Genomic DNA, 14,387 nt, shown 5'->3' with positions numbered 1-14,387 from the left:
TACAACAACAACAACAACAACAACATACTCTTCACAGCAAACTGGAGGCTCCTATATTTGGACTCATTCTCTCTCCAGAACCTGCTGTTGATGTCAATAGGAACAGGGGGAAAACAGCCTATAAGGAAATAGCTGTCGTAATTATGAGCCCATTTAGTACAGAGACTCATAAATCGACTTCTTCTCCAGATGGATTAGTCTATTAAAGTTTCCCTCCCCCTTTTTTGCTAATGGCACAAACAATAATGCCAAACTCTTGCCAGCTGTTTATGGATGTGTTGCAAGAGCCCCTCGAAGCGGGCAAAGCTTCACTGTTGCTTTGGAGATTGATGAAGAAAAGACTCCGCAGCAGACGAAAGAGCTGAATACATTCATCAGCCTCGCTCCCCTATTTATAGATCAAGGAACCGCGTGAACATCCCACAACAACAACATTTGCACATTCCCTCCGGGCCCAGACTGAAGTCCGCTTGTTGCTATCTGTTGTTGGTTCTAACTTATGCCAACCCTCTGAATGAGAGACCTCCAAGACCTCCTACTCATGCCTTGCAAACTCAGGGCAGCATCCATGGCTACCTTGATGGAAACAGTTCAGCGGTACTACCTGTCTTCCAACTGCCTTTCTTACCTAGCTGAGCATTATCGTCTTCCCTGGGGAGTCAGGCCTTCCCATGATATGTCCATTTGATCAGCTTGGGTCACCATGGCTCTCCACCATTTGTGCATGAAACAAAGTTTGCACACATTGAACCATCAGAAAGTAAAGGTGTCGCTATCCCAATTTCTTCTAGAAATTGGTTTTTGGAATGTTTTGGTTTTCAGAATTCTGGATAAGAGAGAGTCAACCTGGACTAACTATTCTGCACACCTTCGTTCCAAGTGTAATCTTGCACTACTCCGAAACAAACCAAAGTATATCTATGCCCTGCGCTCTCCATCTCTGTCTGCAAATCTACTCCCTTTGAGAGTCTGGGAGCCGGAGCTCCTATATTACCAGGAACTGCTTCACGTTGGCTGCTCCTTCTCGCCCAGCCATTAAAGAGATTAAGCTCCACAGCCTTGGATAACCTTAGATAATGAAGGGTCTTGCTTGGAATGCCGCCATTCAAGGGACAGCTGTCAGTTAAGTCGAAAAAGTATGTGGGGAAGAATACGGCATTATTGGATCAGTTCTCCAGGAATCTGACAGGTGGAATTTATTGACTGTGAGGCAGCTACTTAGCGGCTCTATATCTCCGCCTTGAGGTTGCCTGGAAACCTCTAGGTACAAAGCCTTGTTTGCAAGCTGCAAAATAATTCTCTCCACAGTGAATCTCCAGGTTTGCCTTGCTGCCTTCAAGGCACCAGAACTGGATGGATTGCCATTGACTTGCATTTGGTAGCACTGGTGGCTGAGGTTGCCCAGGAATGTCAGCCTCTACTAACCATTTGAGAAGCGAGGGGAAAACTTTAGCCAAATCCAGAAAAGGATGGTGGCACCCCAAAACGCAAGCAATGGTGGCGGCTCTATGCTGAAGCCTCTTAGAAGATGGCTCTCAGGCCACTGGTCCCTTGAGACAAGGTGCTTCCCAGTCCAACTTGCAATGGGTCTCAAGGAAGGCCTTTTCCATTAGTGTGGGGATAAATTCAGAGACACAGTCATGTTAGTCTGGAATATCAGTATGCAATGGGATCTTGCAGCACCTATCAGACTAAATAAGCGAAAGATGCTATAGCGTAAGCTTTGGTAAACTTCGTCTACTTCCTCAGAAGCATGGCATGAACTGGTGCCCAGGAAGAACCAAAGCTTTGGTAGACTTGGTCTACTGGAGTGAACTGGTGCACAGAAGGACCAAAACATGGCATGAACTGGTGCCCAAGAAGTGCCTTTATAACCAGACTGTCTGCATAGTTATGGGAATACAAAATATGTGTGTATGGTGATGAGGCAACAAGTTCAACTTTAAAGATGTGTCAAAGGCAGGAGGGAAGGTGTTGCCTAAGGCCAGAGCGAGTGGATGACCCTATGAATGATGGAGGGAGTTTTGGGATGTGGTCCGTTTAGGCTGGGATCCAAGTTGTAAGTTCCCCTTTCATCTGAAGTACACAGATTTTGCTCACTTCACAACCCATGTGGGCTGTTGGATCATAAGTAAGTTCTCTGCGCACCAACAATTCTTAATAGCACTCTACTAGATACCAATTGCATTATTTTTTATTGATTATTACATTAGAGTAAGATTTATTTCTGCAGTAATTGCAGACGTTTTGGGAATAATTAAAACTCTTCCCAATTTTTCCACCAGCAATGGTATGCTTATTTTTCCGTGAATAAGTGTCTTATTTAATAGAAGAGCTACTATAATTCATACGGCCGCAATATGAATAATTGCTGCTATCTGTTACGGGCCAAAAATATCTAGAAATTACCAATAAGGCAGAAGATCAAACAGCTCCAAGGTAACAGGCTACAAATCTTTTAAATGTGGAGAACCAGTTTAAGAATCTCAGATATTTACAATGGAGACAAGCAGCTAGAACCAGCCGTCCCAAACTTTTGGTCTTACAGATGTTTGGACTTCAGCACCCATAATCCCTGACTGTTGGCCAAGTTGGCTGAGGCTTCTGGGAACTGAAGTTCAAAACATATGTAGGACCAAAGGTTGGGAACCACTGAAGCAGACCATCATGCTTTATGGTGTTTAGTAGGGGAGTTAAGTGGAGACAGAGGTAATCCTCTGGTGGTTGTGGGGCCCATAAATGTTGTTTTGAGGAATGGTCTCAGCCACCTTGAAGGACACAACTGTGAGACCACTCCTGAAAAAGCCAAATTAGGATCCAGAAGACGGTCATCACTACTGGCCTGTCACCAAATGTTCATGTGGGAAACTAAAGCAAAGATCTCTCAGAGACAGTGGCAATGGATTCTACTTTGCTCTGGTTAGTCGAGTGCAGAGGGTTGCAATGGCGAACCATTCCTGGATTCGTTTTCCCTCGAAAACCCTACAGTGATGAGAATGAAAGCAAGAAGATCAACTCATTCTGAATTGTGGGGCTGGAGAAGACTTCCGCAGAGACCATGGACAGCCAAAAGGACAAATAAACTGATCCAAAAGCAAACTAAGCCTGAGCACTGGCTAGAAGCCAGTGACACCAGTAATGTGTCACTGGTATGCTGATGACAGCCCTGTTTGCATGGCATTCCAATTGAGGCACAGGAAGCTTCCAACAGGCATCTGGAGTTAGCATGGAGACTGGATGAAGGCCAAAACTGTGAAGCCCAAGCCCAACAGATAAGACACCAGCTGGCTAGGGACAAAGTTTTCCAGGAAATGAGAATGCCAGACTTTCTGACGGACCTGCGCTCCTCCTTAGAGGAAAATTAGGGAAACCTTTGGGTCTCGAGTTGGTGCAACCCATGGGGATTTCTCCAACTGGCCTGTAAGCTTCTTCTGCTCTTCCCTCCAACCCATGATCAGAGATATGAAGGTATTTGAAACTTTTAAAACTCCTAAGAACCTGCATCAAACAGAACTGTGATTTGCAAGAAGCTGAGCTGGTCTTTGCAGACAAGAGAGCTCTTTGCCTTGTCCATCTCCTCCTCCTCCTCCTCCCTTGGCCACCAAAGTCAAAGTCCAAAACTCAGACCACTGGCTTTCTGGCTATTGATTATCACTGCTTATCTCTCATTTTTTAAAAAATCCTCTGAACTGATCACTTTGAGTCTTTCCATTTAACCCTCAAGTCAAAGAGCTGTACAGTATTTAGTTATTCATTGAGTCTGCAAACTCGGAGCTGGTCGCAAGCCCATTGGAAACCTATATCTCACAATCACTGACTGCAGAGACATGCTCTCTACAATAACGCCACTGATCTAAGAAAAATCTATCACCCCCAAAAAGGGGTGTCAAAACTTTCAGCAAAATGGCTTCATTGTTCATCTTAATCATGTAAACATTACTCTGGACCAAAAAAAGTTAGGAAGTTATAAAATCATCTCACAAAATGGAACCCATCGATCTGCCCTAAAACGATCCTCTTGGCAAGAAACTCCAAGAGACATTCTCAGAAATTCTGCAGAAGTTTATTCACCATTATTTTTAGGTTTACAATTAAGCTGAGAAAGCCTAGTAGTAAAGCAGGTTTGCATCGCTGCTTAACTATCTGCCCACAAGCAATGCAGGGATAAAGGAGTGACTTGGAAGGCTTGCTTCCAGGAATATATTCCCAAACCGGCACAAAGGAAGAGAATGCAGAATTTGGAGCCGTTACTAAAAGGCTGTGTGTTCCAGGCATGCAGAAACATCTCAAATATCACCAGGAGGATGGGAGGGAACACCGAACCTCAGCCGACTCAGCTCCAGATCAATGACACACCCAGACTGCATCCACGCTGCAGAATGAATGCAGTTGGACACCGCTTTAACTGCCACGGCTCCATCCTAAGGAACCTTGGGATTTGTAGTTTGTTGTGGCACTAGCCAGAGAGGATTAAATATTTCACAAAATGAGAACAATTCCATAACATGGAGCTATGGCAGTTAAAGTGGCGTCAAACTAAGCGAGAGTGTGACTTACTCAAGGTGCCCATGTGGATGCCCATCACCGAGTGAAGATTTGAACAACAGCTAATACTAAATAATTTAAATGTAGACAGGTTAACTCTGCAGTTATCTTTGCAACCAAGTCAATCCATTTTTCTAAATATGCTGAGCTAAAGGTGGTTTTGAACGCTGAGCCTGAAGGGAATCACGCAGCCCTCCATCAGTTATTGAATGTGGGCATCCAAAGGTTCCTGCTGCCTTCCTACCAGGGATCCCTCTCCCTCCTGAAATATGGGGCCATGGCATGGACTCTGGAAATCCCGACGGACTCATCTTCCTCCCAGAGAAACCGCTGGATAAGGTCACAAGGCAAAACGGAGAGAACACCGTCAACGTGGAAATTTCCAGGCACTCAGCTTTTCCTACACATTTTTGGAACAGCACTGCTTTAGACTTTTTATTGTTGTTATTATTATGAGTCTGTGGAAAAAGAGAACATGAGCAACGTATTTGGAATTTTATTTTTGCAAAGTAAACCTGGAAGGGATTTTTTTTTGGGGGGGAGACAGCATCAAAATTGCAGAGAAGAGAAGAAAGTAGCATACGGTGAATTCTTCACGAAGAGAAAACAGGAGTGATGTGGAACTGTCACGGTTTTGGGGGGAATGCAATGGCCCCCAGACAATTGCAGAAGGCTGCACCCCTTCTGCAATTTCTTTTGCCCCTAAACATAAGGGAGCTAGGAGAATTTTTGCCTTGATATGGCCCCAGGAAATTTTAACAGCTTTGGGGAAAATGGCAAAATGTCTGTCATGCCCCCCAGAAGGTATTTGGGGGGGGGGGGCACAGACCACAATTTGCTCACCCCTGATGCTGAAGGATCTTCCCACATCAAGGCAAGTGAGGTGTCCTTCCACTGACTATCCATTATTGCCCAAAGCGCCTAAGTAACCCAACACCAATATATCCTTTTTCATGCGCAATGTTATGGCAGCTCCCATGTACCATCTTTCTCTTAAGTTCAAGCCAAGAAGCCATTCCTCACCTCCGCTACCTGCTAGGCAATGCGTATTTTCAGCAGCCAGCCCCCTGCTCTCTTCCGTCGCTGTATTAACTGAATCACTGTCATTTAGAATATATTAAACACTGCAAAACAGCAGTCTGGGCAAGGGAGGGTGCAAATGAATAATTCATGGCGGCACAAATAGTTTACACAAAGCGCTGACATTTTTTCTAATCATCGCTCACCTTCCTCCTCTCTGCTCCCACTTGGTACAAAATCCCCAATATTAACATTGAAGGCAATTGAGGCTCTGATATGCAACTTATGACAGCAAAATAATTTCCAGCACCCACATCTTAGCCATGTTCAATACATCCATCAGGGTTTTTTCCCCCTACCCAAAACAGCATTTCCAAAAGAGAAGTCTATGAATAACCTTCCTTTTCCTCCCCAGGATCCAATCTAACCTGCTTCTAAATATGTATAATGGCGTAATATTAAATGCCATCCTGCTGCAGTTTAATTTCATCTAAACTCTTGTCATTCGGAGAGGCAAGCATTTCCATCCTAAAAAAAGCACCGGAAAGGAGGTTCTGTAAGCAGACTGCATGGGACATTTATAGAATGCATTTTAAATATTTAGTGGGAGAAGGGAGGGTGACCCTAAATCCACAAATTTAGACACACACACAAATTTTTGGAACTACAACAAGTCTGATGCCCAAACTGAGCCTTCTGGATAAATGCAAGAGAGCAAACATCTGATGCAGAATTCCAAGGTATTAGTCCAATCATTCTGGCTTTCTCAGAGCGACAGAATGTGTAACACTAGCTTTGCACAAAGATTTAGTCCTTCTCACAACAAAGCTATCAGGGGATGTAGGTATGAGGCCATTGGTCATTCTGCCCCCCAAACAACATTTTCTTCCAGGCGCCAGACTTATAGCACTGTTGAATATTTAGAAATACCTTGTAGGTGTCCAAAGAAAAGTAGGCATCAGAGTAGCCAAAGGAAAAGCAAACAGAAGAGAACTAGGAGAGAACTGTTTTCAGCATCTCTGCAATGGTAGAAATTCAAGGACGGAAGGAAAAGTCCACTTGGGAAACTGAATTTCTTATGGTTTTTGTTCTTGTTTTGCTCCCTTGTAGGTTCAGCAATGCATCCTTCTGACTTCACCTGCCAAATTTCTTCACTTAAAATAAGAACGTGACAATTTATTTTAAGAAAGGTGAAACCCATCTTGCATTAGAAGGAAACACAAGACTCATGGGAGCATGGAGGATTCCATATCCATAACATTACATGCAACATTTAACACTACTTTACAATATTATAGCAATATACGATGAGCATCCCTTAACCATAATGCTTCGGACCAGAAGTGCTTTGGATTTTTTTAGATTCTGAAATACCTGCATTTGTTTATATATATCTAATGAAACATTTTGGAGATGAGACCCAAATCTAAACACAAAATTCATTTATGCTTCATATACACCTTGCAGAATGAAGGTAATTTCATACAATACTACAAATAATTTTGTGCACAAAACAAAGTTGGTGTACATTGAACCATCAGAAAGCAAAGTGTCACTATCTCCGCCAGTCATGAAAAAGGTTTTGGATTTTGGAATATTTCAGATTTTGGCATTCCAGATAAAGGAGACTCAACCTGTGCATCTTTTGGAAAGGAAAAATAAATATGGAGAGGTTTCAATTAAACATCATCATCATCATCATCATCTGGACACAAGGTTAAGGAGTGTGTTTCAACTGTGATTCCAACTCCAGTTCTCCAGTAAACAATGAACAGAAAGGAGATGAATTACACCTAAAGTTCAGCTTCTGAAAGTCAATGGTCTCATATGAATTTGGCTGTTTGGGAAGCTCTCCCATGCCTTGGTGAGCACTGATCTCCAGTTAAGCCTTGTGGTTCAGAAACTGCCAAGCAGATTAGTTCTCCAGAAAGCCTTACTGTCAAACCTTCCACCGCTTTAAGAACTTTCACGTTTTCAATAATGTGACAGTTATTTTTTTAATGTGACGGCCCTAAAAAATTATATTCAAGCTTTTAAGGAAAACGTTTTAATTTGCAGCGGCACAAATTTAGCCTAGCAATAATGAACGCTGCGTGAAGGTCACATAATGGGAGCATGAAAAAGGAGACTTGTGTTTGGCTCGGGAAAGCGTGACTCTCAAGCGACAAGAAAGAAAAACCATATCTTGAGTAACTGTGTATTATGGGGCACCTGTGATTTCTGATTACCAAGATCTTGGAAGATGCCAGCTGGCCCCTGAAGCCATGATATCTTAAAAATAAGGCTTTTTTTAACAGTTCCACTCCCTCTCTCCCCATCTGCAATGATATCCCCCCTACCAACCAACCAAGAAGATTACATATCATATTCGGCACAAAAGAGACCTTCGGTATTCTCTCTGCTGATGCTAAACCATCATCTCTTTGCAAAGGTATAATCACACCTGTTTATCCCCATCATCATCATCAGCCTCTCCATCATCCCCTTCCTCACTGTTCTGGGTTAGTTATCAACATGACACCTTCCACATATGCCAGTCTGAAAGCCTGGGCACACTGCAAAAATATCCCACTTTGACACCACTTTAACTGCCACGTCTCCATGCTAGGAAATTCTGGAAATACTGTGAAGCATTTAGCCTTCTCTCTCAGAGAACTCTGGTGCCATAACAATCTACAGTTCCCAGAATCCCACAGCATGGGTTAAAGCGGTGTTGAACTGCATTATATCTGCAGTGTGGATGCAGCCTGGGGAAGTTATTAAAACAGCATTAATGGCTTGGAGGCTGAAGGGGCCATGGTGCATTTTCCGAGAATTAAACCTGCCTCTTTGGGGCCGGTTGCAACAGAGAAGAGGAGAAGAAGGAGTGAAAAAAGGAAAAACTGATTTGATTAAGACTCTCTTACCTTCAGTCAAGAGGAGGCCTCTAAACGCTAATGCATCTCCGAATCCCAGCTTTTCAGAACATTTCCATGGAACCCCACCTGGAGGATTACAAAGCAAAGGCAATTAAGATCCCTAAATACGTCTTCTGCCGAAAGAAAGGGGGAAAGAGACCCCGAGAGGCAGCTCTTCAAGGCAGCCCTTCCGATCGGCTCAGGGGCAAGACTCGACACCGCGACTCCCAGAAGGATCAAAGGCGTCCATGTCACCTCCGCCAGGCAGCCACCGCCTCCGCAGCAAAGGGAGCTTAATCTGCTTGGCCTGACACAATCCCACCTAATTGAAGATTTAATCCCAACCGCTGCCCAGGAGTGTCAGAGAAAGGAACAAGGCACAGCATTCATTAAACATTTCAGAAGAAGCCGGACCAAAATCCCTCTCTGTTACTTACAGGACTCTGGCTTTTAAATAAACCATTACAGAGTTACACTCAAAGAGTTTGCTTGCGTAAGAAAACATGGGGGATTAAAAGTCTTGCTGGCAGCCTCCAGAGTGGGGCAGAGACCGACCGCCGCTCTTCTGCTTTCGAAACAGCCCCAAACTTTCTGGCTCTGTTTTACAAAAAGGAAAACAAACCCCTCGCCTCCATGCACTGGAGCAACAACTGCACTGTCTTTCTGGTGGCCTAAAGGAGAAGCAAAGACTTTCCATCATGCGCCTATTTCTCAAAGTCCAGACATAAAAGCTGAGGACCCATGGGACCGGGAAGGGGAGAGGCCGAGCATGTCTAAAAACAGACTTTGGAAAGCAGGAAAACACACTACACCCCACCGAAGGCAACCTGCGTCCAAAGGCACTCTGTTTGGAAGATTTTCAGTTCTGGTTGGTGCTGCCGTTACTCTTCCAGACACTGCAACGCTGGTGTGACTTTGCACAGGTGCTGTTTCCATGATTTAGTTTTTAGGATCGTTTTTTTGCACATTTAAACTCCTGCCTTCATTTTTATTTTATTTATTTATTACTGAATCCCAATCCTTTGCGTTAATGTTACGCGCCGAGACTCGTTTCTTGTTCACTTCTAAAGTTTCCAAGCAAACAGCAAAATGGAAAACAAACTTTTAATCTAAGCATGTTTAAGCAACATCATGCTGGTATTTATTCCTATCAACAGAAGACAATAACTCCCAGTTCTGAAACTGTTTACTCTCTTCCCACCCCAAAATGGTTTATATACACAACCTTGCCATTTCTCATTCCCACCTCCATAATAAATATCAACAAAACGGCTTCTATTCAAAGGTCCTTTTGTTTATTTTGCTCTAAATGGGTTTCTGGTTCAACTGTAAAAGAACCGGCAGACTTCTCGCTCTCCTTCTGCCTTTTATACAAGAAGAAAAACTGCTGGAAGGAACAGTGTTTCCAAAAGGCTGAGTGAAAATTGTATTATCTTATTTAAACGCCCGTAACATTTTACTTTTGTCTCTTTTTTAAAATCCAACATTAAAAACTAGGCCTAATACGCCCGCAGTCCGCATGCCGTTTCTCCATGTAATCCGTCCGCTGGAGGCTCCATTTAATAAACAAAGGCAGCTTTAATAATTCAGATCTTACTCTTCCAGAAAGATGTGATGAGGCTGTCAGAATCTCTCTGCCAGACCGTCAGTACATTCCCATCGCCTCTCCAAGGCTTTGCATATATTTTAAGCCTGCCACTTGCCTTCTGCATGCTGATAACTTCGGTGTTCTCCTTCTCCTTTTTAAAGGATTAAATATAACCATACAGGCAGCTTTATTAGTGCATCATGCACCATTAAGTTGTCAGTTTCTCTTCCACAGATCTTTCTTTTAAAAAAAGCATTACAACCATCAAAACATACGTACGAGGTCCTCCTCCCTAACAGCAAGTCTTAGAATTTGAAGAAACAATGGCGGAACTGGCGTCCAAAACTCCAGTCCTCCAAAAAGTATCCGAGTTTCAAAAATACCTAAGGCAACAGCAAAAAGGAATAGACTTCAGCTGCTATGGAAATCCCAAATCGGGGCTTTAATGACACCATAGATAATTCCCGAAGACATGTAGGCATGGCAGGTGTAGAGAGTGCAAAAAGAGAGAAAACACACTTTCCCACTTCTGAGAAAGGGCTTTTCCCCATCCATCGTCAGGTGCCACTAAGGGCTTGTCTACATGGACTTTTGCTGTTGTTGTGTGCCCTCAAGTCGTTTCCAACTTATGACAACCCTAAGGAGAACCTATCAGGGGGTTTTACTGGCATGTTTCCTTGGGGATAGGGTTGCTACTGCCATCCTCTGAACCTGAGAGATTGTGACTTGACCAAAGTCATCCAGTTGGGTTATATGACCAAGCTGGGATCCCAAACCTGGTCTCCAAAGTCCTAGTCCAATGCCGAAACCACTATGTCATGCTGGCCCACTACTTGGACTAAATACTCAAACTTCTTCCTGGGTTGACCATGTCATGTTAACATGATGCCAGCTCAAAACCCCAAATTGGGTCTGGACTGTCCTCATGATGCCTAGACCTCATTTGGGGCTTCCACCTGCATTGACTTAGCTCACTGTTTGCTGCAGGTTTTCCAGTCCTTTTTGCAGTGACAATGGCAGCCACCTTCACTCCTGTGGCCCCAAGCTGACCGCTGCCACCATCACTGAAGACACATCGCTCTGAGCTCAGAACAAGGCCCCCAACATTGTTAGCAAGGCTGAGTCCCTTGTTCTGGACACAGAATGACGTCCTACAGCCAAGGGCAGCGGGAAACTTAGGGCTGCCTTGTCACTGCAAAGAGACCTGAGCTGCTCACCATTGCCACCTTAGCAAAACCCATTTGCAGCAGCGGGTGTCTTGGGACTGAATGAGTGAAGGCACCATTGTTGGGTTTTTTGAAACTATTGTTAAAACCAAGGATGGATACACAACAACACAGAAAAACGAAAACCAAACCAACATCCCATTACTGCATATACCTACAAACATTAATAAACACATATTAACATGCACAATAAGACATCCAACTTTCCTCTGCCGCAGTTGTTAACTGATCCTTCCACATTTCCTCTTATCATATGAAGCTAAGCAATTAAATAAAATCTATCTTAATTTATCTAGTTTATTACACACACACACACACACACACACACACGATAGATAGATAGATAGATCTTGAATTAGGAGTTTTTCTGTCCCAGCACAGTGACTCCCTGGGGCCAGCTAAAGGTGACTATGGAGCAAAGATTGTAAATGCTGTGTGTGTAAACCAACTAGAAAAACCTGTTTTATCACTTTTTAATACTATTAATATCAGATATGAATGTCAACAAGCCCTACCCAATCTCTGATTTGAAACTATTGCCCTGTGCCAAAACAAACTCCATTAAGACCTGTTCTTACATACACATAACAGAATGATCTGGAACAGTGCAGAAAGATTAAACCCTTTTGAGGTCAAGCTTTATAAATGCAAAGCAAATATTGTTCTATCGCTGTGCAAGTGGAGACTAGTGGCTTGGGATTTTTGACGCTTGAGGGACTGCCTCCCCCTATACATGCCTGCCTGAGAATTGGGTTCTGTTGGAGGGGTCCCCTCTGTGTCCCACTATTGGGGGCAACATTAAGTGGGATGCCATTGGAGAGAGTCTTCTCCTCTCCATTGTACTTATCAATAACTCAGTGCAGCCCACTGACAACAGGGCTGAAAACAATACAGGGAAGGGAATGAGGATGCGAAGTGGTTTACAAAGTGGGAAAGAAAGAGAAATCTCATCCAGACCAACATATACATGTGATGGTTTCAATAGACATGTGTTTGGGGACCATTTTTCTTCCTACTTCCGCTACCTCCCCAAAACACTACCCACTCACACCCCAAAACTTGCAAAAGTCAACCTTGAGATGGTTCCTTGAACCAGACCTGACATTATGTTATTTCTGTGGATGAGTCGTCTTCAGGTCAGAGCATCTGGAAACATGAATTTCTCCAACAAGGGCTGGAAAAAGATAATAACCTAAATTCATACTAACCCCAATAAAATTTCCAGGTCCTCTGACTTCCAAGGAGCTGCAATATAGGACCGGGAGCCTTCATCTTCATCAAAGACATTCTTTTCTAATCCGATTGAGACCTTGCAGGATGGCCCTGCTTTAACTATGGGGATAGGAAAAGATGAAATTTGCTATGTGAATCCCAGACTCTCAGATACAGACAGCAACTGAGGTCCTAGTTTAGTCTCCAGTATTGTTCTATTTAATTGCAGGAACTGTGCAGTGGGGGCTGGAAGAAGACACAAACACACCATTTGATCTACAACACAAGACCCCCGCAATGGAAAAAGGGGCTGTGGAATAAATCCACCAGGAACGCGCCTGGCCCCTTCGATTATTAGGGGGCGATCCAAGGGGCAAACCATTTTCAATAAACTGCCCGGCTAAAGATTTAGGTCTGCTTATCAGATCACAAGATGGTGGGCAAAGTCAGAAGGTCCCAGCTGGCTTTGAAACAGAGGTTTTGATTTCTTTTCTCTAACTTTCGTTTTATGTTTTCCACATAAGCAATGACGCATCTTTTTCAAGTTCAACTTCAAACAGCAGCCTGTATGGACAGGATCCAATTAACTCTTCCAAATGAAGGTGGCTTTTATACTTGTGGGGAGAGGGGGAAAAACCATATCAAAGGAGAAGCGGAGTTTGTAATTGCTTGGAAACGTACCCAGCAAAGATGGCTCCTGTACCAGAAAAATGTTCCTCTCCTTGATCTTGCAAAGGCTTGGCTTTGTGTATGACTCAGACAGGGCCCTTGACGTGCTCCTGTTAGTAATGGGAAACCAAAGGGAGAATGCAAAGGGTCGCAATGCAAAACTGCATTGTGATCATGAGCATCGCATCCCAAGCTACGGGTATCTTTCCAATATTAACAATAACTACTTGGATCAATTTGTGGGATAAACTTTCATAGAGTTGATGCTTCTGAAAAAGCAGACCCAGTCTACAGAAGTCCATGCTACAACTTCTTTCTCAAAGTGGTGTCACAAGATCCCTTTGCAAACTGATATTTCAGATTAATATGGCTAAATCATTGAATTCTGAATTCTATTGTTAGTCGTAAATAAATGAGACTCACTGAATCAAAGGCGCTTCCCAATTGACTCGCCATTCAGTAATTGATTTAATGGTTGCACACTGGTAGGCACTAACCAACAGGATTAAGGCTGAGGCATGCAGTTCAGAATCTCTTGTGGTCTGGAGGGTGAGGCTTCAACTAGTGCACTGTCTTTCCAATAAATAATATAAACAAAACGGATTAGCTAACCATTTAGCAAATTCAATCAAAAATCCACCCAACAGTGATACCTTTATTGGCCAACCAAAATGTGCAGTATACTTGGCTGCAAGCTTTCGAAGCTCCACTGGCTTCACTGGCCAGTGGACCTTCAAAAGCTTGCAACCAAGTATACTGCGCATTTTGGTTGGTCAATAAAGGTATCACTGTTGGGTGGATTTTTGATTGAATCCACCGGTTTGTGTTCTAGTCAACTAGCAACTAGTGGGGTGTCACAGGTTTTGTCTTGACCCCGCTGTCGTTCATCATCTTTAAAAATGATTTGATTGATGGAACAGAGGAGGACTCTGGAGACCATAGTCCAACACTCAATCCACTCAAACAATAAGGATTTCCAATAGAGTCCTAATGATCAAGATAAGCATTCAAAAATGTTGTACATGCTCTGGTAACTTCGAGACTGGATTTCTGCAATGTACTCTACATGGGGCAACCCTTATACCAAACTCGGAAGCTCCAAATGGTACAGAACATGGCAGCCCGGCTGGTCATTGGGGCTCCCAGGACCAGCCATATAACACCGGTGTTAAAAGATCTTCATTGGCTGCCCATTCGCTTCCGAGTTTGGTATAAGGGTTGCCCCATGTA

The 14,387-nt window shown here is 43.5% G+C and overlaps 1 protein-coding gene across 5 annotated transcripts in view; it reads right to left on the bottom strand.

Moving 5' to 3' along the window:
- GLCE (glucuronic acid epimerase) overlaps nucleotides 1–14,387 on the bottom strand; it is a 46,332-nt gene that overhangs the window by 15,906 nt on the left and 16,039 nt on the right. For all 5 annotated transcript variants that reach the window (XM_042472658.1, XM_042472654.1, XM_042472653.1 and 2 more), the window contains one exon: nucleotides 8,472–8,549. The gene's annotated coding sequence lies outside the window, so the exon portion shown is untranslated. The remainder of the gene's footprint in view (nucleotides 1–8,471; nucleotides 8,550–14,387) is intronic.

The sequence above is a fragment of the Sceloporus undulatus genome, chromosome 6 (assembly GCF_019175285.1).
Source record: "Sceloporus undulatus isolate JIND9_A2432 ecotype Alabama chromosome 6, SceUnd_v1.1, whole genome shotgun sequence".
Taxonomy (NCBI): domain Eukaryota; kingdom Metazoa; phylum Chordata; class Lepidosauria; order Squamata; family Phrynosomatidae; genus Sceloporus; species Sceloporus undulatus.
Note: the sequence above shows the minus strand (reverse complement) of the source record. Positions and strands in the feature narration are given on the sequence as shown.